We start from the raw sequence: 24,963 nt of genomic DNA, 5'->3' as shown, positions 1-24,963 counted from the left end.
TTTATTTTTTAAAATTATCTTTATTACAAAAGTAAACGCAAATTTGTAGAGAATGTGAAACAAAAGTAGGAAATTAAAACAGTGATTCAACATAGCGTCAGCCATGCTCAACTGTGTATAGGTAGCTATTGGTATATAACGTACACTCTAAAAGTGGGAGGTTTAAAATAAAAATCATAAAATAAAAATCATTTAAATTCACTCATATGTCCACCAGCTAGCTTGGAATGAAATGATCTAGGCAGGACCTGGCTGGGTTCCACACCTCACATCTCTCAGCTGGATGGTTGGTGCTCCCCCACCTGTCTTTCATGTTCCTTGGAGCATTGGGAAAGTCAAGGCATGATCTTCTCATTGCACTGGCAGAGGTGCAAGAGAGCAAGTGGCCAACAGGCAAGCTTCACATTTCAAGTCTCTATTTGAGTCACTTCTAGCATACCTTAAGTTAAGGTTAATCATATAGGCAATTAAGAAATCAACGTGATTGTAGTGGGAAGGCGCAGGGAAGGGAAGATTTTCTGAACAATAATCCCAACTATTTCTTCTTATCGGTTCTTCTCAGTTTTACAGATGATACAAATATTATAATGCAGACTGTTTTCTTGGATTTGGTGATTTAGTTAAATGCATTTTCTAGGCTTTTGCCTTTTCCTCTGCAGTTCCTTCTGCCTGAAATGTCCTGGCTGACTCAATTTTACTTATATTTCCAAATTTCCTCAGCATCATTTTCTCTAGGAAGATTTAACTAAGTGCCTCTCCTATTTTTAATGTGGTTCTTAGCATAGTATTTTAATGTGCACTAATTACATCTTTGTCTCCCATAATTGACAGTAAGCTTCTCCAGGGCAAATTTTAGGTCTCAATTCTAGAAACTTAAGTTTTTTTGTGAATTGAAATGAAAGTGTATGTTCTCTCTTGTTCTGGAAAACCTGTAACCGTTTTCCAGGTGGTATGGGGTACATACATGCAATATTTCAGTAATAATAAATTGATAATAAAGAAAATACCTCCCAAATTCATAGGGCTTTGGAGTCTATAAGGTGCATCTAAAGTCACATAATTTGAGACAAGAAGCCTCTTTGTCCTCCCTTCCCATATGTTTACTCCTCTCTTGTCTTTTTCCTCTATCAAATCTTTTTTCAAACTTCATTGTGTCTATTTTCTGTTTTATTTTTATTTTTATTTTTATTTATTTGTGATAGTCACAGAGAGAGAGAGAGAGGCAGAGACATAGGCAGAGGGAGAAGCAGGCTCTATGCACCGGGAGCCCGACGTGGGATTCGACCCCGGGTCTCCAGGATCGCACCCTGGGCCAAAGGCAGGCGCTAAACCGCTGCGCCACCCAGGGTTCCCTATTTTCTGTTTTAGTCTTTGATTCTAGTATTGACAAGTGATGCTGGGAAAATTGCAGAACCGTGAGCACTCTGGATTTTTAATCTAAGTTAGATTCTGAAAGAAAGTCATTTGGCAGTCTTTTATCTCAACAATCTCTTCTAGTCTTTTTAGCTACTATTATTCTTTATAGCAGTTTTAGTCCTGTAACTCATATCCTAACTCATTTTCTTTTCCCAAACTATTAGTAGTTGCTTGTAGAAAAAATTATAGGAATTATCTATGTTGTCCTTATCAGAAGAATGTATGTAGTTGTTCAGACACATCATTTTGTCTTTTCCCTGGTGCTTTGGCAGTTTATCTTCCTAGTCTTCACATTGCAATGTCTGTCTTCTCTCTCAGATATTCTTTAAAATTCATTCATCCTCTTTTATTTCTAAATATATGCTTTAAAAACACTCATGTCAATGAATTAGACACTTCTTCCTATGTTACTCATTAGAAAATGAGTACCTGGGTATGATCATCTTAGGACCTGCAGTACCTGTTACACTACAGTTTTATGTCCATCCCACAGCAGTGGTCTCTACTGCCCCAATAAGGATGTGGTCTGGAGTGAGATGGAGTAATAATCCCTTCCTCAGCATTGGGTACACAGCCAGAGGATTAGCAGATGATAAACATTGAGAGCAAAAATAGAGAAATATGTCTGTTTGGTCTTTGAAGGCAGCGGTGCCTATGGTAAAGTTCAAATTAAGGGATCAACAGTTTTCAAAGGACAGGTACAAAGCATGATAGGGTAGGGTGCACTGGGTTATCAGGCCGGCGGTTAGTCAATTGCCCATGTGTGGGATACTAGGTATTTCTTTTACCAGTATGTATGCAGGCATTGCACTTATCCATTACAAGGCAATGTTCAGTTAGCATGTACAATGAGTAGTGCATAATAAATACTTTGGGTGAATTGATATGACGGGTATTATTTCTTTGTTTTCAAAATGAATAAATTAGCACTTTATGAAGGAACTCAAAACTGGAAAATGGATAGGCATGGTCTTCTCCAACCCAAGTCTTTTTTTTTTTTTTCCCAAGTCTTTATTTAAGCTAGTTCTTTCCATATCATTTGGGACTAGGTTTTGAATTTATTCTCTGTCAGTTAGATGCAACTCTATCATCCTCCATTCCCAATTTATTCTCTTTCCACAAATATTTTATTATCTTCTTAAATACATCATGACAGGCACATCTTTAAAATGGTAAGATGTGTTTATGAAAACTCCCAGTCTTACAAAAATTTCACATAAGCATATAATAACACATTCTGACCTGGAGCCATCTTGCTTTAGAATGAAGTTTGAACTTTTTCCACTGACCAATACAGATATGCAATTTCAAAGCCAAGTTGCTTTTGTTTTATCTACTTCATTTCTTCTAAGAGGACTGTTTCTTTTCCTTCTGCTTTATTTATCTTTTTTTTTTTTTATTTATCTTTTATTTTGTTGACTTTAGTTCTTTTTTAGTTCTGAGTATCTCCACTAGGAGTGCTTTTTTATTCACTCTACCTATTTTTTGGGAAAAGATGTAGGGATATCATTTGACTTACATTGAATTTTAAGCAAGGGGAATTAAACACAATGTTATTTGCTCAAACTTTTCCTTTTGCATGAAATATTCTGCAGTCTGAGACATTTCACAAAATTTCATTCAACTTTTATTCAAATGATTTCTTCCCTACTCCTTTTCTTCAAACCCAGGTTCAGTAGTCTTTATATTGCATTTCACTAAATCATATGTTTATATATTTCCCATGTAGACTGTGCTTTCCTTCAAAACATCATTTCATGGCTTTCTATAGCAAGCACTTAACTACATTTTTGCTACATAAATAGAGGTGGGTGGAAATCACAAGGGGATTATTAAGAAAATAGGTGCAAGAAGAAGGATCATTGATGAAAACCAACTGACGTCTATAGTGAATTTGTAGGCCATATACATCACAAGCCATCATTGTTAGGAGCCTGGGAAAAACAAAAAGAACCTGAATGAACACATTGGTCTTCTTCCTGAAGTGATCACCTGCTGATTGCACCATTCTGGAAAAAGGAGTAAAAAAAAAAAAAAAAATCAATTTTCAGTTAATGTGTTGAGGATAGAGGTGGAGAACAATGTTCATTTTAGTCACTAAGGCTGATTGAGGGTGTGATCAGTGCTCACGGCAGAAAATTACTTCAAATTATCTGAAAACTTATTATTATCCAAGCCCAAAATAAGGTCTAGTTTAATGCAATAGGAAGGAAGTACATTTTAAATAGATTCGTTTATCTATCCATCTGCCTCAATCTAATTTACAATTTGCAATGATAAGCATTTCATTAATCAGTTAACAAGGCATATTTATAAGGCACATTAATTCATAGGTTACAGCAGTAAACTGACTTATTTTAAAGCCACCCTTGGTATCTTAGCAAGGAAAAGCTAATGCTGTTTATTCCAGTGCTTGGTTTTATATTAAAGTGTTAGATTGGGAATTAGGTTTAAGATGTAAATCAACCATTATGTTAATAAATGCTTTAGTTTATCATTAATAGTTTAAAGAGGTGAGTTGTTGATTGAGCCTGGGTAATATATGATAGATGCAACATGAATATCAACATTTCAAAAATACAGGCAATAGGAGAACGTGATTAAAGAACTAATCGTTCATGTGGCATGTTGGCTTCCTGTCTTTGTTATCTCTGTGAAATGTGATCACAGTATCTTGTTATTTCTGAGAGTCAAGTTTTAAAACACATAATCAGGAGAAATGATACAATTTTTAAGTTCTTAGAAGCATTTATAGTCACCTATTCTATAATATTTAAGTTACTGAATAAGCATTTTGGAAAATATAATGTAATCCTGGTTTCCTGCACTTTTGAATTATAGGTCTAAAGTGTGTGACTAAAGGTGAGTAATTATCCCATGCAAATGTATACTTTTCCAATTTAATCACATATAAGCTTTCTTTTCTTGGTCTGGAGGTCTGCTGATAGAGTAATTTTGAATCTCTGTATTAGTATATGAGTTTCCTCTTCAAGCTCTCATTCATTAAATTGAGTCAAAAGCCAGATTTTAGTCTCTTGGATGGTTTCTGTTGTTTCACCTTTGTGAGCCAAAATAGAGTTCTCAGTTACTCTTTTACCTAACCTGACAATGACCATCTCATTATGTGTGGAAAATAATGTCAGAGGCATAATCAATGCTTGCTGAAACTCCTATGTCCTAACAGATAAACCAAAACTTCATGGTTCAATGGCTAATCTTACCTGATAATTATAACCCTACTACCATTTTAAAGGGGGCCAGAAACATGTAAATTAGATTTTATATTTTCCATCCATCAGTGTTGCATACGATTAGCTTCTTGCCTGAAGCTTTAACAAAAAGTATTGATTAGCTTTCCAATAATGCTGCTGGTAGTAAAATGTTGGATTTTGCTGCAGGTAAAATGTGTCCTGTCAAATAATAATCAACAGAAAATTCATGTGTGTATTTGAGAAGAGAATTCACATTTGGCAGGTCATAAACCAACATAGACATTAATATTGATTTGAGTATTCTTATGAGTTTTGAAAACTTATGACACACACTCTTAGAAACACCTTAGCTTTGGATATTTATTCACATTAATATTACTGTATGCATTCCTTCAATGGAAAGCTTTACTGAAGACAGTTATCATGTTCATACTGTTCAGTTCCCCACCTGTGGAAAATGGCCATGTTTTAAAACCATAGGGTGCATATTATCAGGTCCATATGGCATCTATGGAAGAATGTGAAGACATTGTCTCAGACACCAGATTCAGTGGGAGGTCACTGGGAAAATAGCCCTCATGTGAATCTGGATTCAATTCAAGTGATGGAACAAGCCGGGGACTGCAGGGATGTCACTTTGCCTCTCCTGATTTCAGTCACACAAAGTAAGGAGTCTGTATTAGATTATCTTCAAAGTCATTTCCAGTTCCAGGAAAAAAAATCATTTTCAAAACCAATACATTCTAATTTTCAGGCCATTAGACTCCTCCTCACTTTTTTCTTGTAAGTTATTTGGTATGTTTTAGGAATTGCAATGTAATTAGTTGCTAAAGTGATTACTATACTCCTTGGTTGACTTGATTATGACAGCCTATTTCTTTGTGACCTTTTCTTCCTAACATAAGCAAAACATAAGCAGATTCCATGTGTTACATAAGGGAATGAGTATGTGAATAAACTGAACAAAAAATATCTAGTAGTCATGATTAAGACCTCTTCTCAGAAAGGCAAAGTTGTGTCTTCAGGCTCTGTTTTGATAATCCAGAAATGTGGAGAGTGACAGAGGAAGTATTCAGATAGCTACACAATTAATTCACATATGATAACCAAGTTGGAACCTTCATTTTTCAAAATGCTTTTGAGTGAAGGTCTGAATTACTACCATTTTACCTCTAGAGAACAGAACACTTTCTTAATGTTATAAGCTATTTCATTAAATAGCACTTAATACCTACAATAAACTATATTGCAAATGGCTAAGCAAAGAATATAGATTTAGGGCAGTTTATGACCTTGTCATTATCAGGTACAAAGGAAGAAGGCAATTTCTTTGTGTATAATTGCATTTAAATTTTATGCCATAACAGTTGAAATGAGAATTGTTAGTCATTTAAAGAGGCACTTTAAAGATTAATTTAATGACACATACTTTGGTTCTTGAAAGAGGCCTAAAGAATAATAAGAATTTTATTTGGAAAAAATCCCCCACTTCTTTGCAGCCCATCTCAGAATCTATTACTTTAGCCTTTTACTGGATAGATAGGTTTGTGTGGGTGACAGCGGGGGAGAGATGGGAGCTGGCTTTTACCCAGAAGGCTTTCCATTTTCAAAAAGTTAAAATCCTCTCAGTCAGTTTAAGTTTAATTTGAATAATTTGGTATCAAGTATCTAAAAACAATAACATAATTGAAAGGGGAAAAAAGACAAAGTGAGAATAAGAAAAAGGGGTAAAGAGCTGAAAAATTTTCTTAAAACAAATAAACAAAAACCAGCTGAAATCCTAAAGCTCTTAAGGCAGTATGTTGGTAATTTAGATTGTTACTCATGTACCAGCCAACACCAAATTATAAGGTGCACTTGGGCAGCACGCTGCCTTAGAGTTATAGAACCAGATCTCTTCCCTTTGGTTCTGCTGCTGACTTTCTGAGAGGCCTGAAACACACTTAAAGGAAATTTAAAAGGAAGACAATTGGTGAGATTGGTAAAATGAGGAGGAAAAAGAAGGATAGGAAGTTGTAGAAAGTTGAGGTAAGGGAAAATTTGCATAGTACAGAGAAGACCTGAGAGGAGAGAGGGAGAAATTGAAAAGTATGGCATAATTGAGAAAAAATAAAAGTGATTCATATACATTTAGCTTCTTCACATCTGTACATTCCAGAATATTTAGAAAAGGAAGGCAACAGTGGGAGTATATGAGTTAAGCAATTTCTTCCTAGAGAGAATTTACCAATCTTAGAAATCAGAAGTTAGGCTTACTTGAAATCACCATTATTATTTTGCTGGCAATGTGTGCTACTATGACTTGTTAATAGTGTATAAATGCTGTTTTCAACAGGTTTGACTACTGCAATTTAGTGAAAACTGCATTATTAGGACATTGTAAACTATAAAGGATTTGAAATGAAATAATTTGTCATTTCAATGGGAGTTCAATACTGTTCGTGTGTTACTAAATACCCAAGCTCAATATCTGAATTTAACACTCTGAATTAATTATCATGCTTTGTTTTAAAACCATGTAGTAATAGCACATTCACACTCTATTTACTTTGAATTGGTAAAATATGAATAATCTGGGCTCAAATTTACCTTTGCAAAGCAAATGCTTCTTTATAAGTATTACTAATTCAGTGGGGCACAAATTTTGGTAAGGAAAATTATTACATGCGAAGACATTTTTTTCCCAAAGGATCAAAGCACATCACAGGTACTCACTCCACTAAGAACAATAATTATTCTAGTTAGGGATAAATTTATTCTTCAGATGGGTTTCTAAGGGTCTTACTGGGTCCTCTATTAGCCTAGTTGAGATGGCGTATCTGACAATATGGACTACTTTTGCTATCCTTTAAATAGGTCACTATGGCAAATCCTGTTATTTGCTTTCTTAATACCTATTTTTCTCTTCTTACTTACTCATGGTAACAAAACATGAGTCATTTGATGCAGCAATAAATCTAGGTGTATATTCTCTTTCCTAATTTCCCTTGCAGCTGGATTTGGCCATGTAACATAGTTCTAATGACTTGAAAGGTTAAAATCTAACCAATAAGATCAAAGTGAGTGTCCGCAAGGGTTTCTGGGAAAGCTTTTATCTTTCTTGATGAAAGGGCAAAGCAGCTGGTATTCTGTTCATATTTTCTTTCCTTTTATAGTGTTTATGTGATGTCTGGGGTTCCAGCATGAGCTGGAGCTTGTAACGAAGAGGTAACAAGCAAGAAGATGAAAGTCAAAACCATTAAAATAGTAGAGGAGGAGAATGGGAAGAGCATGGGTCCCTGATGGTATTTCAGAATAGCTAAACTAATGTTAGGAAAAGCCTACCTATGGACTTCTTATTGAGAAAAGTAAGTTTTATTTGTTTAAGACATTCTTAGATGTTTTGTCACTTGAAGCCAAATCCACCCTTAGGTGATATATTAAATATTAAGACATGTATGATTGTGTACATGAATATATGTGTTATATATATATAATTTTTTTAGATTGTCTTTTCATTTATGATGAATATGAGGTTTATTTCAATAGATAAATGTGGATTTCTTCTCATGTTCACCTTCGTGTCCGTTAAGGGAAAAAAAGTAGAAAAAGAGAAGGCAAAAAAAGAAAGAGGAAAGATAGAAAAGAAAGAGCTTGTGGTAAAGGAATGTAGGAGAAGTTATCTTGAAAGAAAAATAAGGAGTAAATTTCAAAAAGAAACAAATTAAAAATATAATAGTGAACTTGAAAATGTAACATTATTATTTGCATTAGTCTCTGTGTACCTTATTTTATTCAAAAATATTTTTATTTATTTATAAAAATTTTTAAAATTTGTTCAGAGAGAGAGAGAGAGAGAGAGCACATGTGCACACATAGCAGGCAGAGGGAGAGGGAGAGGGAGAAGCAGGCTCCCAGTGGAGCAAGGAGCCCAATGTGGGGCTCAATCCCAGGACCTTGGGATCATGACCTGAGCTGAAGGCAGATGCTTAACTGACTGAGCCAGCCAGACACCCACAAAATATTTTTAAATGACACATTGTTTTGCAAAGATGTGGACATTTGCTTTAGGAAGAAAGTGATGAGGTTCAGAGGAATGAAGTTGCATCTGATGACTAGGGGATGCATGTTTCCACAGGATGGGGCTGCCCATTCTATGGAAGAGGCTTTCTTTAGAATTCTCAGCCAAATCATATTTTCTCCAACTTGTTAGAGTGAAATGTGCATATAAAAGAATAGTCTTTGAGGTGAGCATGGTGATACGTGGGGTCTCAAAAACTCAGATGATACCAATGTGAAAGATGGAGCCATGTGGGATGTGCTACACAGACTCTCAGAGCAATCTCTTCCTTCCGTGGTACCAGCATGGGACAGGCCTGGTGACCAATGTGTACTTACCTCTTAAAAGAAAAAGACAACTGAATTGTACATTCATTCATTCATTTAAAGATTTTATTTATTTATTAATGGAGAAACAGAGGCAGAGACATAGGCAGAGGGAGAAGCAGGTTCCCCATAGGAATCCGATGTGGGACTTAATCCCAGGACTCTGGGATCATGACCTGAGCCAAAGGCAGGTGCTCAAGTGCCACACAAGTGCCCCTGTACATTTATTTTTTATTGAAAACTTGTTTTTATTCTTACAACATTTATAACTCCAAGAGATTTAAATAGTACTTGAGAGGCACCTGGGTGGCACAAGGTTCAAAGTCACTGGTCTAGAGTAGGACTTACAAACTGATGGCTGTTAGCAATCTGCCCTGCAGATGTTTTTGATTTAGTTCATAGAGTTGTTTTTGTTTGTTTTTTTATTGAGTTATGGCCAACATTTATAAATGGATAGATTTCATGTACAAAATCTGATATTATGTTTTTGAAAAGCCAGAATTGGCAAATCAAGGACTGCATTTCTATGAATATTGTAGAGTCAATAGTGGGTACTCAACCAGATGGACATATGTTCTCTAGTCTACTTGTTGCCTCATAGTCAACCTGGTTTCTACAGGCCTTTGAATTTGCAATACTAGGGGCCAGTCTAGATAACTTCTTCATAATTATTTATTAATCATCATTATTTTTGTATGCATGAGAGCTTTCACTTAGCTCAACTAGATATGGCAGAGAGAGATCAAAGTTTTTCTTCTATATGGCTATCATGTCTTATTGCTTCCATCAAGTTTCTGTATACATTAATTGAACTAACAAAAAGCCTCATTGAAAATAATTTTCATTTAAACAAAAACTTTAGTGTTTCATATTCATCCTGCCAGAAGAACAGGTCTTCTTTTCATGCTAGGCATATATGGGTGATGGGGGTAAAGAGTAGGGCAGAAGGGCTATTAAAAATTGTAATTTGTAAGCAATATAGCAGTGGTGACCTTTGTATCGAATGTTACAAAGTCCTTCTGAGATGAGGATCATATTCCCAAGTAATAAAGGTATTCATCAGAAAGAACTATGGAGTTTTTGTACTGCTATATAACATTCAAACAAAGGAAGAATATAGGATGTAAGACCAAAGAATGCCCTATGGAGTCTTAGAAATGAAAAACAATCTCATAGGAGTAATGGTTTTTAAAATCCACATATGGATAATGATTTGGAATAGTTGAAAACTTTCTCATGTCTTATGACCCTCTTGACTCATTCTAAAGTTTCATACCCTCATTGTGGTGGAAGAGTGAACTAAGGGAGAAAGAGATTTTCTTTATATTCAAATCATCCATTTTAAATGCATACAATATGTTTTCCATTTCCCATTTCATGAAATCTACCTTTTTTGCAGCTGCATTTTTTCTCGTAAAGAAAAACATAAAGGGGCTTTCTTGGGACCTTGACTTACTGGTTATCTAGGTGTTTGCTAACTATCATTTGTGTTGTACTCTGACCAGATGCAGGCATTAGAATTTAATGGGAGCATGGAGATAAAGGTTGAGAGGACAGGAGATGAAAGGATAAGAGCAGTACTGAGGTAGTGGAAGTAGGTGGAGGGTTATGTCTTTTTAAGACGCCATTGGACTCAGAAAGGAGCTTTTGCTTCACACCTATGATGATAAGAAAGGTTTGGATCTGAAGGCCAGATCTTTAGGAATTTGTTGATTTCTCCAAACCACTTTGCCAAATTTAATGTCTTTCACTAAAGCAGTAACCTTAGCAGTTCTGTACTACTCAAATGCAGGATATTGTGATAAGGCTAAACACAAACTATCCAGCATAACAATGATATATTTTTGACAAAATACATAAAAATTGTTTATTAAAATTATAACAGAGTACTTGTTAACCTCAGATTATCTATATATTGGAAGAAAATACCATCATAAGCAAGATTTCAAGATACACTCTATGAGCATGGATTGATGTCTTTTTCTAGGTATTATCTGTGTTTTAATTTAAGATTGATTTCTTCTACACAAAGTTTATTCTCAAGGCTAAATTGTAGTGGCTTAAAATCACTCTCTTTGATGTTTAGAAGCCTTCAGCTTCTTACAATCAGATATCTTCATGAGCATGTGTACAACTCTAAGCAACCTCAGAACTTTTTTGAACAAAAGAATAACTTGAGGGCAGGCCGGGTGGCTAGCGGTTTAGTGCCACCTTCCACCCAGGGTGTGATCCTGGAGACCCAGAATCGAGTCTCACATTGGGCTTCCTGCATGGAGCCTGATTCTCCCTCTGCCTATGTCTCTGCATGTCTCTTAAAAAAAAAAAAAAAGAGAATAACTGGAAATGATTTCTTTTTTTAAAAACGATATATCTATTTATTTGAGAGAGAGAGAGAGAGAGAAGGGGGGGGCAGAGAGAGAATGAGAATCTCAAGCAGGCTCCCTGCTGAGTGTGGAGCCAGGCACGAGGGTTGATCTCACAACTCTGAGATTATGATCTGAGCCAAAATCAAGAATCAGGTGCTCAACCGACTGAGCCACCGATGTGACCTAACTTGAAGTGATTTCAAAATTAGTTTCTTAGCCAATACTATTCCAACCAGTTGACTCCAACCTTTGGATATCCTGGGCAACAAACTTGTTAATCAGCTAGCTTTATCAGAAAGAGGATATTTAAACTTCTTCATCAGGGAGGTCTTTCTGTCATCCTGCCTTAAAGTAAACTTACAAACTTAAACAACTCTTTTAAAAAAATCAGGACATATTTGTCTGGGTCCCACATATAATGCACCACAAATGCTTATCAAGGAAAATAGATGGGAGTCTTCCACTCTAGCCTTGGTGCTGGTTAGGAGATTAAATTTGAGGTAGAGTTGGGAGATAGGCAGCTGAAGGCAGAAAGAGAAGAGAGTTGGACAGTTGAACGGGGAGGGAATTGGGAATCAAGATTGCCTCTGGGGTTTGGGGATCCTTGGGTAAATATACTTTGAGGTGATTAGAATTTTGTGGTAGTTATGGGCTTGATAGTGTTCTCCCAAAAGTCATTTACTGAGGTTCCCCCAGTACCTCAGAATATGACTGTATTTGGAGATAGGCCCTTTAAAAAGGTGATTAATTAAACTGAAGCCATCAGGGTGGGTTCTAATCCAATACAATTTGTGTCCTACAAGAAGAGGAGATTAGGGGAGAGAGAGAGAGAGAGAGAGAGAGAGAACACTACATATAGAGAAAGAAAATCAATGCCCACTCAGATATAAGCAGCCATGAGAACTTTGACTTCAGGCCTGAGCTGAAAATTGTATAAAATGTGGAAAACAAACCAAGATACAAAATGTATTAAAAATAAATGTTGTGGGATCCCTGGGTGGTTTAGCATTTGGGCGCCTGCCCTATGGCCTAGGGCATGATCTTGGGGTCCTGGGATCGAGTCCCGCATTGGGCTCCCTGCATGGAGCCTACTTCTCCCTCTGCCTGTGTCTCTGCCTTTCTCTCTCTGGTGTCTCTCCTGAATAAATAGATAAAATCTTAAAAAAATAAAAATAAATGTTGTGAGTAATAAAGTTTACCCAAGGCATTCATTTCTTTAGAGGTTGCTCAGAAAATATATTTTTTCTTGTTTTTTATTTTTCCTCTAAATTAGAAAATACATTTAAAAAATAATAGTTTTCAAATTTTTCTTCTAGTCTGCCAGTTTTGAACATTCATACCCAAATGACGAGCACCTAGCCACCACCATGTAGGGAAAAAAAGTCTTATGACTCAAAGTTTATTCTGTGGCTGTAGCAATTATAATACTTACTGTCATAGTATCCAAATTTGAATAAATATACTTGATGGGACACCTATTTATGTGCTGAAATTAAAAAAAATGTTATAAAAATGATAGTGAATGTCAAACTGATATAAACATAGCATAAATTGAATAGATAAATATATTTTAGAAAGTTAGGGATTATATCCAGTTCAAAGATTTATTTATTTATTTGAGAGAGAGAGCATGTACATGAGTATGAGGATGGGGAGAAGAAAAGGGAGAGAGAAAATCCCAAGCAGTCTCCGTGCTGAGTGTGGAGCCTGATGTGGGGCTCAATCTCTTGACCCGGAGAGCATGACCTGAGCTGAAACCAAGAGTCACATGCTCAAATGACTGAGGCACCCAGGCACCTCAGGTATTATATCCATAAGGGAAGAATGATGAGATTCTAAAACTTATCTACAAATTTAAAAAAACATTTATTTCATAAACATCAAGTGAAAATTTCTCACTAAAAATTCAGGTATATACAAAGAATTCCATTCAAGTCTATACACATGCTTCCAGTTATTTTACAAAACCAATGGAAATATGGAAAGGAAATTAGATGGAGTGTATTTGTATTGAGTAAAAACAAAACCAAACAAGTATACATGCACAAAACCCCACCCTCAGAATATTAAGTTCAATAAACTATAGAAAAAAGCCCAAGACATAAGAAGTTCTAAGATTAAAATTTAATTGAATTTGAGAATTAAAGGCATAAATAGAAAACACTTAAGCAAATTCTCATTTTTTATAAATTTAAATGAACAGTTAGGCCTGTTTTCTAAAATTAGGATTGGCGAGTCTTTAGAGAACATAAACCTAATTATAAGTTTTATTTCATGATGCTCACTGTTCTTTATTTAAGTTGAACTGGCTGAAAGGTTTAGATGTTTCCATTTATGGCTACCTAATATAATTTTCCCATAAAATTTTGCATCTGTGTTGTTTAGTTCAGTGAGCACATTAGGCAAAGGAACAAGTTACTGCAGGCTTCTATGAAATCACTATTTCCATAAATTTTGGGTGTCCAACTTACCCAGTGAATGGGCCTTTAGATTTTAAAGATGCTTAGATTATTTTAATGTGATTGGCGCTTGGCTCTGCTTAGAAATTCAAATAAATATTCAGCGTTAGGAGAAGAGCTCAACTCTAGTTCCTGAGGCAGAAATGAGTTTGCTCTAATTCTTTCCTATGTATTACCTGCCTATACAAAGTCTGAGGACTAAAAATAAACAAATGAACTGTGTCTCTTATAATTTATTTAAAGATATAGGTTATTAAATAATTTAATATCATTAATCTGTCAAGTACTGTCTTCTTCATTAAATAGAGCAGTATTTGTAACAACAACTTTATGGTTTAAAAGCAATTATATGCACAAATGGCTGCAGGAAAAGAGAGATAATAAGAAAATGTAGAACTCCTGGAAGTAAATCAACAAAGGAATTAAAAAAGAGAGAGATATTCCAAGTATCTCACACCTTTCAGAAATGAAAAGTTCAATAGCTTGATATTATGTGTAAAGATAGGTGGTCAAGTATGTTCTAATCCACTCTTTTAATTTAGGCATAATACCTGACACAAAGTGAGCCATGGATTAGAGAGTTAATTCTCTTACTTCTGGTTCACTCATTCACCAAACAAGTATTTTCTGAGCACTTATTATGAGAATTTCTTTTGCTTATTACTATGCAACACATAGGAGATAAGGAAAAGCTTGATCTTACTTGTGGACTCATGAGGTTTTTGATGATGTTGAACATGTGGCAGGTCAAATTAGACAGAAAAGAGTGGGTGATTTGCCAAAGCCTGGTGATTTGGATCTTTAGAGCTAGATTATCTAAAATATTTTTTTTCTTTTTCTTTTTTAATTTTTATTTATTTATGATAGTCACACAGAGAGAGAGAGAGGCAGAGACACAGGCAGAGGGAGAAGCAGGCTCCATGCACCGGGAGCCCAACGTGGGATTCGATCCCAGGTCTCCAGGATCGCGCCCTGGGCCAAAGGCAGGCTCTAAACCGCTGCGCCACCCCGGGATCCTAGATTATCTAAAATATTTGAGACAAATTAATCATAGTTGTTTCCCAACCCAACTACTTTCTGAATAATCTAAGTGGAGGTGACATCAGTGAAGGAAGATGTAATGGTATAATTTCAGAATTGATAAAATATTAACAACAATTCCTTCTTTGATTGTATCTTCATGTACAAAAAAGTCAATAATGAATAATATAATAGACTTTAGAGTAGAAGTCAAAAGAAACTGTTACTTTAATTGTATTAACATTGACTTTATTGTTAATGTTATTTTGGTGCCAATTTCTTTGTCACTTAAGATATCATAATTAAAAATTTTATTTTATTGTTCTATTTTATTTTAAAGATTTTATTTATTTATTGATGAGGGATGCAGAGAGAGAAGTAGAGATATAGGCAGAAGGATAAGCAGGCTCCCTGGGAGGAGCCTCATGTGGGACTCGAACTCGGAAGTCCTGGGATCACGCCCTGAGCCAAAGGAAGACACTCAACTGCTGAGCCACCCAAGTGTCCCAAAAATACATTTTGGAAGTAAAATATTTACTAGTAGTTTTTATGTAGGATTTTTATTTAAGTATAACCAAAAGAAATTTTTTTTTCAAAAGAAAAATTAAAGCATTTTGAAACTATAACTATTTAATCATTGTTGCTATTAAATGAAAAAAGCTGATTTAGAGAAAATACTGTATCTTTCACTCTTTAAGTCAATCCTCTCCTGTACTTAGGCATGGTAGCGTATCTTTGATCTCAGCCTATTCTGTGTTTTACTGCTACTAATGCTCATAGTTTCCTTATCTATTCTATGTCTATTTCTTGAAGTTTTGAAATCTTCCCAGACTGTCCAATTGTCAAGTCTAAAGGCTGCTGGAGCCAGGGGTTCATCCTGGCTTGTACTGTTACTTATACATCCCATACTGAATTTGCCTTCATAGCTCCATGATATGTACTGGTTAATTCCCTCTGTTATCCTTTAGTTGCTGACAGTTCCTTCCTTAACCATTCTCTGACTGCTTCCAAACTATTATTATCAAACTGGAGTCCTTTGATGTCTTGAAATTTTGGCTGTCCATTCATGTGTAGTTCAAACATGGTATTAGGTGATTAACATGACTATTGCAACCTCAAGCAATAATACTGTCTTGGAAAATCCTTATTTTAAACCTGGGATACAGTGTGTGTTCTTTATGAATTTTTCATACTCACAGAAACCAAGTCTATTTCTAAGAAAATAGCAAGCAGTAACTCATTCCAGAGAGGTGTTTTTCTTTTTCTTTTAAACGTCTAAGTTTAAAACCCTTTCAGAGTATTTTTCTGAGTTACTGCAAACATCCATCCATATTTTCATCAGTCAATATATCAAATGTTGTCTGGATGCCAGTCATTGTTCTAGATATTCTTTTTTTAAAAAAGATTTTATTTATTTATTCATGAAAGACAGAGAGGCAGAGACACAAGCCGAGGGAGAAGCAGGTTCCATGCAGGGAGCCCGACGTGGGACTCGATCCCGGGTCTCCAGGATCATGCCCCGAGCTGAAGGCAGGCGCTAAACCGCTGAGTTACCCAGGGATCCCCTGTTCTAGATATTCTTAAGAAGAGTTAATAAATAATGGGTATGTTCTCATTTCCTTTGGAGGGCTTGGAGTTTAGCAGTATGGATAAGTAATGAGGAAATTTAAAATTGTATGTGTGTATGTTAAGGGTGTTGAGAGCAGAAGTAAAAGGCTCTGTGACTATATATAGGAGAAGCAACTATCTGGGATTTGAGGATTTAGTGAAGACCTCTTGAAAACATGATTTAAGCTGAACTCTTAAGATAGAGTAAATGATACTGAGAGTGGGGTAGAGTAATAATATATGCAGAGCAAGCAGCCATATACATTTGAGGAACTGAAAGCAGTTTAGCATGGTGTGAGCCAGGATTAGGGACGTGGGGAAAGAAGTAGGAAAGTAGACTGGAGTATTAAGCAGGGCCTTAATTATGAAGAGCCCTATAGACAAAATTAAATCATTTGGATCTCAAACTAACAACAAAGGGGAATCATTAAAGTGTCTTGAATTAGGGAATGATGAGACAGAATGAAGAATGGACTGGAGGCCAGGACTCATGGAATTGTGGGAACCTCTAAGGGACTATTTTAGAAATCTAGTTAGGAGACAATGATTATTTGAGCTACGATGGTAGTTCTGTGGGTGGACAGAAGTTGATGGATGTGAGAAATTTTTTAGAAGATATGATGAGAATTAAGGAATGATTTAATATTGGAATCAATTGATTATAATGAATATTGCCTTGAGTAGAAAATGGTGATACCATGTCTGGATATGGATAATATAAGGAGTTTAGGAAAGAGGACATGGTAGATTATTCTGCGACATTTGGACTTCAATATGTGAGTAGAGCTGCAAAGTGGAAATACCATACATCAACGTGTAGTAGTTGAACCATGAACATTAAGGTACTCACATAGAGAGGGTAATATAGAGTGAAAAGAATTTACTTAACTGAACTTTAAGGATAATAACTTTTAAGGACAGGATAAGAATCATACATACACACATACACACATCAAGAAGATGCGAGAGAGATGGGAAGAAAACCAGGAAAATTAAATGTGATGAATGCAAAGGAAGAAAGTGATTTATTTATTTATTTATTTATTTATTTATTTATTTATTTATTTAAAGAAAGTGTTTTAAAAAGGAAGGAATGGGTAACATATCAGATACTTCCAAAGAATGAAGTAAAATAATCAACTGGTTTAGGTAGACCATCATTGACTTTGGAAGACTTTGGAAGAACCAAATTACTGTGAACTGTGAGTGAAAAATAAGGAGGTAGAAATAGTGAATATAACTGTGAATTTAGATTAGCAATGAATGGGAATAAAGAGTTAGGACAATGGCTGGATTAGGTTGTAAGACTATGGAGGAGACTTGAGTACAATTGACCCTTGAACAATATGAGGGTTAGAAGTGCCAACCCCCACATAGTCTAAAATCTGTATATAACTTTTAACTCCCACAAAACTTTTTTTTTAAAGATTTATTTATTTATGATAGACATAGAGAAAGAAGCAGAGACACAGGAGGAGGGAGAAGCAGGCTCCATGCCGGGAGCCCGACGTGGGACTCGATCTCGGGACCCCAGGATCGCGCCCTGGGCCAAAGGCAGGCGCTAAATCACTGAGCCACCCAGGGATCCCACTCCCACAAAACTTAACTACTAATAGTCTACTGTTGACTGGAAGCCTTACTAGTGACATAAATAGTCGATTAACACATATTTTGTATTTTACATGTATTATATACCATATTTTTACAATAAACTAGAGAAAAGAAAATGTTAAGAAAATCATAAGACAAAATACTTTATGGTATTGTACTGTATTTATTGAAAAATCCAAGTAAGTGGACCTATGCAGTTCAAAACTGTGTTGTTCAAGAGTCAGCTATAGTTTATATTCTGATAAGAACTGGTTTCAAAGATAATTATAGTATTATAATTTTCATAAATGAGTAAGGATGGCAAGTTTCTTCAGACTGGATCTTCTGGCACTGATTTCAGTGGGCATTGATAAGGCCCATAGTCTGGTTATTAGTAATGTTCCAAAAATTAATCTTACTTGTATTTAATGGTGTGCCAATAGGTTAGAATATTAATTGACTTAATTAATTGACTATTTTTAGAAAAGATTCAGTTTTATGAAATATTGATCTTACAGAGAGTTCCCATACATATTTTTACCACCCCCAATTCCACACAGTTTCCCTTATGGTTAATATCTTACATTAGCATAGTCAATTTGTTACAATTAATGAACCAACATTGGTACATTATTATTAACAAAGTCCATAATTTATTCAGACTTCTGTAGGTTTAACCTAATGCCTCTTTTCTGTTCTGGGATCATGTCTCCTTAGTCCCCTCTAGGTTTTGATAATTTCTAAGACTTTTCTTGTTTTTCATAACCTTTACAGTTTTGGGGAGTGTGATGACCATCTACTGGAATTGGATGTTTTTCTTATTAGATGGGAGTTATGTGTTTTGGGGAAGAAGGTCACAGGGGTAAAGAGTGTCATTTTTATCATCTCATATCAAGGGCACATACAATCTGCATGATCTATGACCATTGACGTTGACCTTGGTCAACAGGCAAAAGTAATGTTATTTAGGTTTCTTCACTGTTACTTTCTCCCACCTATTTTCATACTACACTCTTTGGAATGAAGTCATCATGTGCAGCTCACACTTAAGGATGAGGAGTTATTTTCCTCAACTGTCAGGATGGTATATCTAATTAATTTCTGTGGAATTCTTCTGCATGGGAGATTTGTCTCTTCTTTCTCATTTGTTAATTTATTTAATAATTTATTTATATCAGTATGGACTCATGGATACTTATTTTAACCTTTGAGTTATGATCCAGGACTACTTTATTTTATTGCTCCAGCTGTTCCAGCTTTGACCTTTGGGAGGTCTTTTCGTGGACTCCTGTGTCACTTTGACCTTCTTTAGCATTTTAAATAAAATTTTTAAAAATTTGAGCACTCTGTTTCATCTCTTCATTCCTTTCATGTACCTCACCCTGAGCCCTGGCAACCATTGATTTTTTTTTTTATAATCTCTTACTCTAGTTTTGTCTTTTCCAGAATGTGCTGTAATTGGAGTCATGAACTATGTAGCATTATTCAGGCTAACTTCTTTCACTTGTAATATTTAAAGTTCCTCCATGTCTTTTTGTGGCTTGATAGGCCATTTTTAAAAATCCTTGAATAATATTCCATTGCTTGGATGGACTACAGTTTGTTTATTAATTTGTTGAAGAGATCTTGGTTGCTTCCAATTTGGGGTAATTATAAATAAAGCAACTATAAACATTTGAGTGCAGATGCTTTTATGTACATGTTTTCTTCTCAATTAGGTAAATACCTAAGAGCACGATTGCTGAAATATATGATAATACTATGTTTTGCTTTGTAAGATAGTACCAAACTGTCTTCCAAAGTGGCTGTACCTTCTTATCTTTCTACTAGCAATGAATAGGAGTTCCTGTTGCTGAGCTTGGTTGTCAGCATTTGTTGTTGTCAGCTTTTTTTTATTTCAGTCATTCTAATAATGATATCTCGTTGTTTTAATTTGAAGCTCCCTAATGAAAAATGATGTTGAGCATTTTTCATATACTTATTTGCCATCTGTATTTTCTTTGATGAAGTGTATGTTCAGATTGCTTTACCATTTTTATTGAGTTATTTTCTTATTATTGAGCTTTAAGAATTATTTGCATATGTTAAATACAAATCTTTTGCCAAATATATGTTTTGCAATATTTTCTCATTGTATGTGTCTTTTCATTCTCTTAAGGTTATCTCTCACAGAGCAGATGTTTTCAATTTTAACAAGACCAACTTACTAACTTTTTTCTATGATCATCATGTTTTCGGTGTTGCATCTAAAAACTCATCCTTAAACCAAAGTCACCTAGATTGTCTCCTGTACTATCTTCTAGAAATTTTATAGTTTTTCATTTTACATTTGGTTGTGATCTATTTCAGTTAGTTTGTTGAAAGGTATAAGTCTTAAATCTAAATTTATTTTGCATTTGGGTATTCAGTTATTCCAGTATCATTTGTTGAAAGGCTATCTTGTTTCCATTTAATTGCCTTTTCTGCTTTGTTAAAGATCAGTAGCCTTTATTTGTGTGGGCTTATTTCTGGGTCCTATATTTTGCTTCATTGATCTATGTGTATGTTCTTTTTTTCTTATGTGTATGTTCTTCTGCCAAAACCATGCTCTTTTGGTTACTGTAGCTTTATATTGTCTTGTAGTCAGTCTCAGATTTTTAACTTCTTTTTCATCTTTAATACAGTGTTGACTATTCTGAGTCTTTCATCTTCCCATGTAATCTTTGGGGATGACTTTGTTGATAGCCACAAAATAACTTTCTGGAATTTTGATTTGGATTACCTTGAAACTATAGATCAAGTTGGGGAGAATTAGCATCTTAACGATATTGTGTCTTCCTATCCATAAACATGGAATATCTCTCCACTTATTTAGATATTCCTAAATTTCTTTTATTAGATTTTTGTAGTTTTTCTATATAAATGCTATACATTTTAAAAATTTATATCTTAATCATATTATTTTCTTGTTCTTTTTTTTTTATATGGGACACTTCACAAATTTGCATGTCATCTTTGCACAGGAGCCATCCTGATCTCTGTATCATTCCAATTTTAGTATATATGCTGCTAAAGTGAACAGTATTGCATTGTTTTTGGTCTTAATGTAAATAGTATTGTGTTTTAAGTTCCAATTCCAATTTTTCATCATTGGCATATAGGAAAGCAATTGACTTTTGTGTATTAATCTTGTATTTTGCACTTCTGCTATGATCACTTATTTATTCCAGGAGTTTTTTTGATGATTCTTTGGGATTTCCTACATAGACAATCATGCCATCTCTAAACAAGGACAATTTTATTTTTTACATCAAATACTGTATACACTTTATTTTCATTTTTTTGGTATTAATGAGTTAGCTCTTGTAGTATAATGTTGAATAGGAGTTTTGAGAGGGAATATATTTGCCTTGTTTTCAGTGTTACTAAGCATCCAGTTTCTAACCATTGAGTATGATGTTAGCTGTCGTTCTTTACAGATGTTCTTTATCAAGTTGAGGAAGTTCCCCTTAATTCCTAATTTGCTTAGAGTTTTTATCACAAATTAGTGTTTGATGTTAGGATGTGTCAATTTTTTTTAAACATCATTTGTTATGATAATGTAAATTTTCTTTTGTAGCCTATTTATATGATTGATAACCCTAACTGATTAACATTTGTTGAACCAGTCTTATATACCTGGAATAAATCCCATTTGGTCATGGTATATAATTCTTTTTATATAATGTTAGATTTGGTAATATTGTGTTGATTATTTTTGTACCTATGTTCATGAGAGATATTGGTCTGAAGTTTTCCTTTCTTGTAATTAATGTCTTCATTTGGTTTCAGTATTTTTAATGGAGATATTCCTGGTTTTTGAGTAAGGATTTTTAGCAGTGCAGTAACACTTATTTTATTCCTTCTAATTAAATTAAGTTTGATTTACTTCAATTTGATTCAATTAATTCATTAAATAATCTATAAGTCACTCTGCTATATAATGAACTAGATGATAGATAAAACAGGTTCCAGACTTCTTGAGGCTGACAGTCAATGAATATGTTCCCTAAAGAGAACAAATTCTAGATCGTATTAGTTGGTGATGGAAAAAGGAAATTCTTTAAAAACTGTTTAACAAAGCTTTGGTAGACAAATTGAATTAAGTATCTAATTAATCCTGAGGAGCATGGATTTTACCAGTTTTTGTTTGCATTGTATCCTCAGGGCCAAAAGACAGCTCTGGAATAGAATAAATACTAAAGAAACTTTTATTGAATAAAAAAATAAATTGTTGGTATATTTCTGAATGATAATCTGCAATGGTAGTCTAAATCTAGGCATCCTCAACTGTCCTAGAAATGTTTTTAAGTGCTTAATATAAGTGCTGTCCTTGACAATTTTAAAATAATTTTCATAATAATATTTTATTTTCTTATCATATCTTAACATCATTGCAATTGCGAATTATAAAAATGTTTAAAATTATGTTTTGATATATTTTTGATTGATCACTGATGGGGATTTAAAGAAAATAATTTTATTTAAAAATTAGCTCCTCTCCAAATTACATAAATGAATTATTATTTTAATGATATTTTCACTTCACATGCAGAGTGCCTATTGTCCTCCTTCCCCTTCTCAGTGAAGTTACTTGTAGTGTTCAGTACAATCGTAATTTTCATTACCCTGGGTCCAAAAGAATGTCCCTTCATTGACCAATGCACATTTTTTTCTTCTTTGTTTTATACCTCTACTTTTCTTTTAGTACTTGTGCTGTATGCTGAGGCATACTGACCACATATGCTTACTGAGGACTGAAATGTGACTAGTACCACAAGATGAAATTATATTTTCAATATATTGGATTAAATCAAACATATTAATAAATTGATTTTACTTGTTTTTTTAAATGTATCTACTTCAAGATTTAAAATTACATATATTTTTCATATTATAATTTTGTTGGGCAATGTTGGAGACTGTTAAGGTTATGTGGGGTTGCTATTTATTTGTCCATGGGGAATAAACTAATTGTGATTTTTAAATTGCTTATCATGCATCTACTTGTTTTTTAGATGCCCAGAGAAAAAGACAAGCAACTTGCCACCTAAACATTGATGTTTCTAATAGGCTTTTCCAGTGGTGGGGAGTTGGTAGCACATTGGTGGAGTCTGATATTCATGAAAGAAGACTCCAATGGGTCAAATGACATGTCTAAATAATCTAGGTAACCTAATTAGGCTGTATTATCTCCTTTGACAAGAATATTAATACAGTACTAGCATTTATTCTGAAGTCTTTACCTGGTTTGGATTCCTAGACCATGTTCAAATTAGTGTAGTTTCTTTGCTACTTATTCAACAGAGGAGGCAGCATCTGTTTTACTCTGAACATTCTTATTATCTGTACTACTAGTCTTTGAATCACACTAAATTATTTTTCTAGCCTTGAGGTCTGTGCCTTTCACATTCTGCAGACCATCACACAATTTCCCCCATTTTTTTTTTTCTTAGCAAATTTGTCTTGGGTAATTTATGCTTCATTTGTATTTCCATGAATAAAATAATCTGACTCATTCATCATTTTGATTGCTATCCTTTGGAACACTTCCTTATATTTAAACTATTCTGGATTAGAGAAACCTCAGTACTTTCCTGAAAATAAGAGCGATCTCCATTTCATGAACAAGTTATGTTCCAAAAGGGTAGGGATCATGTCACAGCTGGAGTTTCAGTCCTAAGGCTAGCTCACCAATCATGTTGTATACCAAAAGTATTATGTCAATAATGCTGTGAAATTTAACAACGCATACTTAAATGTCTCTATGAAAAGTCTTACATTTTTAGTTTGGGTTGGCAATATTGCATCATCTTTTACTGTGATGGAATTATGGAAGTCTCCCTGACACTCCTATCTTTTAGCAAGAAGAAAGGAAAATCTTTCTAAATTAATTTTTCTAAGTATCACTAAGGGCCAGTTTAGTGATTTAAGTAGCTGAAGTGTTGGAGAGAAAACTCACTTTTTGGCACTGGATTCTGACCTTAATTTCTTCTTTTCGTTCTTTCTTTCTGTCTTTCTTTATTCATCTGCTTTCTTTCACAGCACCATCTATGGCTTAGAAGTAAAGTTTCTGTTCATGATGGCCTAACATAGAAGAAAAATAGTGGTTTTTTTCTTTAATCTCCTTTTCTAAAACAAACAAAATTCTTTCTCATTATTTCTTTGTCATTTGTAGGAATAAGGCAATAACTGTCCTTTTTTAAAGCAACATTACCCTTCTTTCACTTAGTGATTTTATTTTTTTAAGTTTTTTTTTTCACTTAATGATTTTAGAGGTACATATGGATGGTAGAAAGTAATCTCTGTACAAAAAGGGCTTAAAGGACATCAATCCACATTTTGGTGGAAAACCAGTCATAGGCCATGCTGCAGAGTCACCAAAGGCACTAACTCTGGGGATGCCTGGGTGGCTGAGTGGTTGAGCATCTGCCTTTGGCTCCGGTTGTGATCCTGGGGTCATGGGCTTGAGTCCTGCATCAGGCTCACTGCAGGGAGCCTCCTTCTCCCTCTGCTTATGTCTCTGCCTCTCTCTAAGTGTCTCTCATGAATAAAATAAATAAAAAGCCTTAAAAAAAAAAAAAGGTACTAACTCTGGGATGGGAGGAGCTTTTATGGAATCTGGCATAAGAACTGATAAGGACAGTGCAATGGGAATGACCAGATCTAGGAGGGGAGCAGAGTGGAGGTATGGTAACTTACTGAGATTTAGCACTTCATTCTTTAGATTTTTTTTTTTTTCTATTCTGACCTTAACTAAGAGAAAGGCTGAGAAGTACAGAAGATGGATCAATAGGACAAAATATTAGGTTTAAGCCAAGGAGAAAAGGGAAGGTAGAAGAATTTTCAAGATATTTTCCTATTTTGGATGTGTATCTGCATCATCTCAGGCTTGTTTTCCTTGAAGAG

At 34.6% G+C, this 24,963-nt stretch overlaps 1 long non-coding RNA gene and 1 other non-coding gene across 2 annotated transcripts in view; both read right to left on the bottom strand.

The window, feature by feature from the left end:
- LOC111093477 overlaps positions 1 to 24,141 on the bottom strand; it is a 72,622-nt gene extending 48,481 nt beyond the window's left edge. The window contains exon 1 of the long non-coding RNA XR_005382155.1: positions 24,017 to 24,141. This is a non-coding gene — a long non-coding RNA (uncharacterized LOC111093477). The remainder of the gene's footprint in view (positions 1 to 24,016) is intronic.
- On the bottom strand, positions 20,994 to 21,097 carry LOC119867132. The gene has a single exon (XR_005382499.1). It is a non-coding gene; the product is annotated as a U6 spliceosomal RNA (small nuclear RNA).
- Positions 24,142 to 24,963: the final 822 nt, after the last annotated feature.

This window comes from Canis lupus, chromosome 31, assembly GCF_011100685.1.
Source record: "Canis lupus familiaris isolate Mischka breed German Shepherd chromosome 31, alternate assembly UU_Cfam_GSD_1.0, whole genome shotgun sequence".
NCBI lineage: Eukaryota > Metazoa > Chordata > Mammalia > Carnivora > Canidae > Canis > Canis lupus.
The sequence above is the reverse complement of the archived record's forward strand: the minus strand, read 5'-3'. Positions and strand labels throughout refer to the sequence as shown.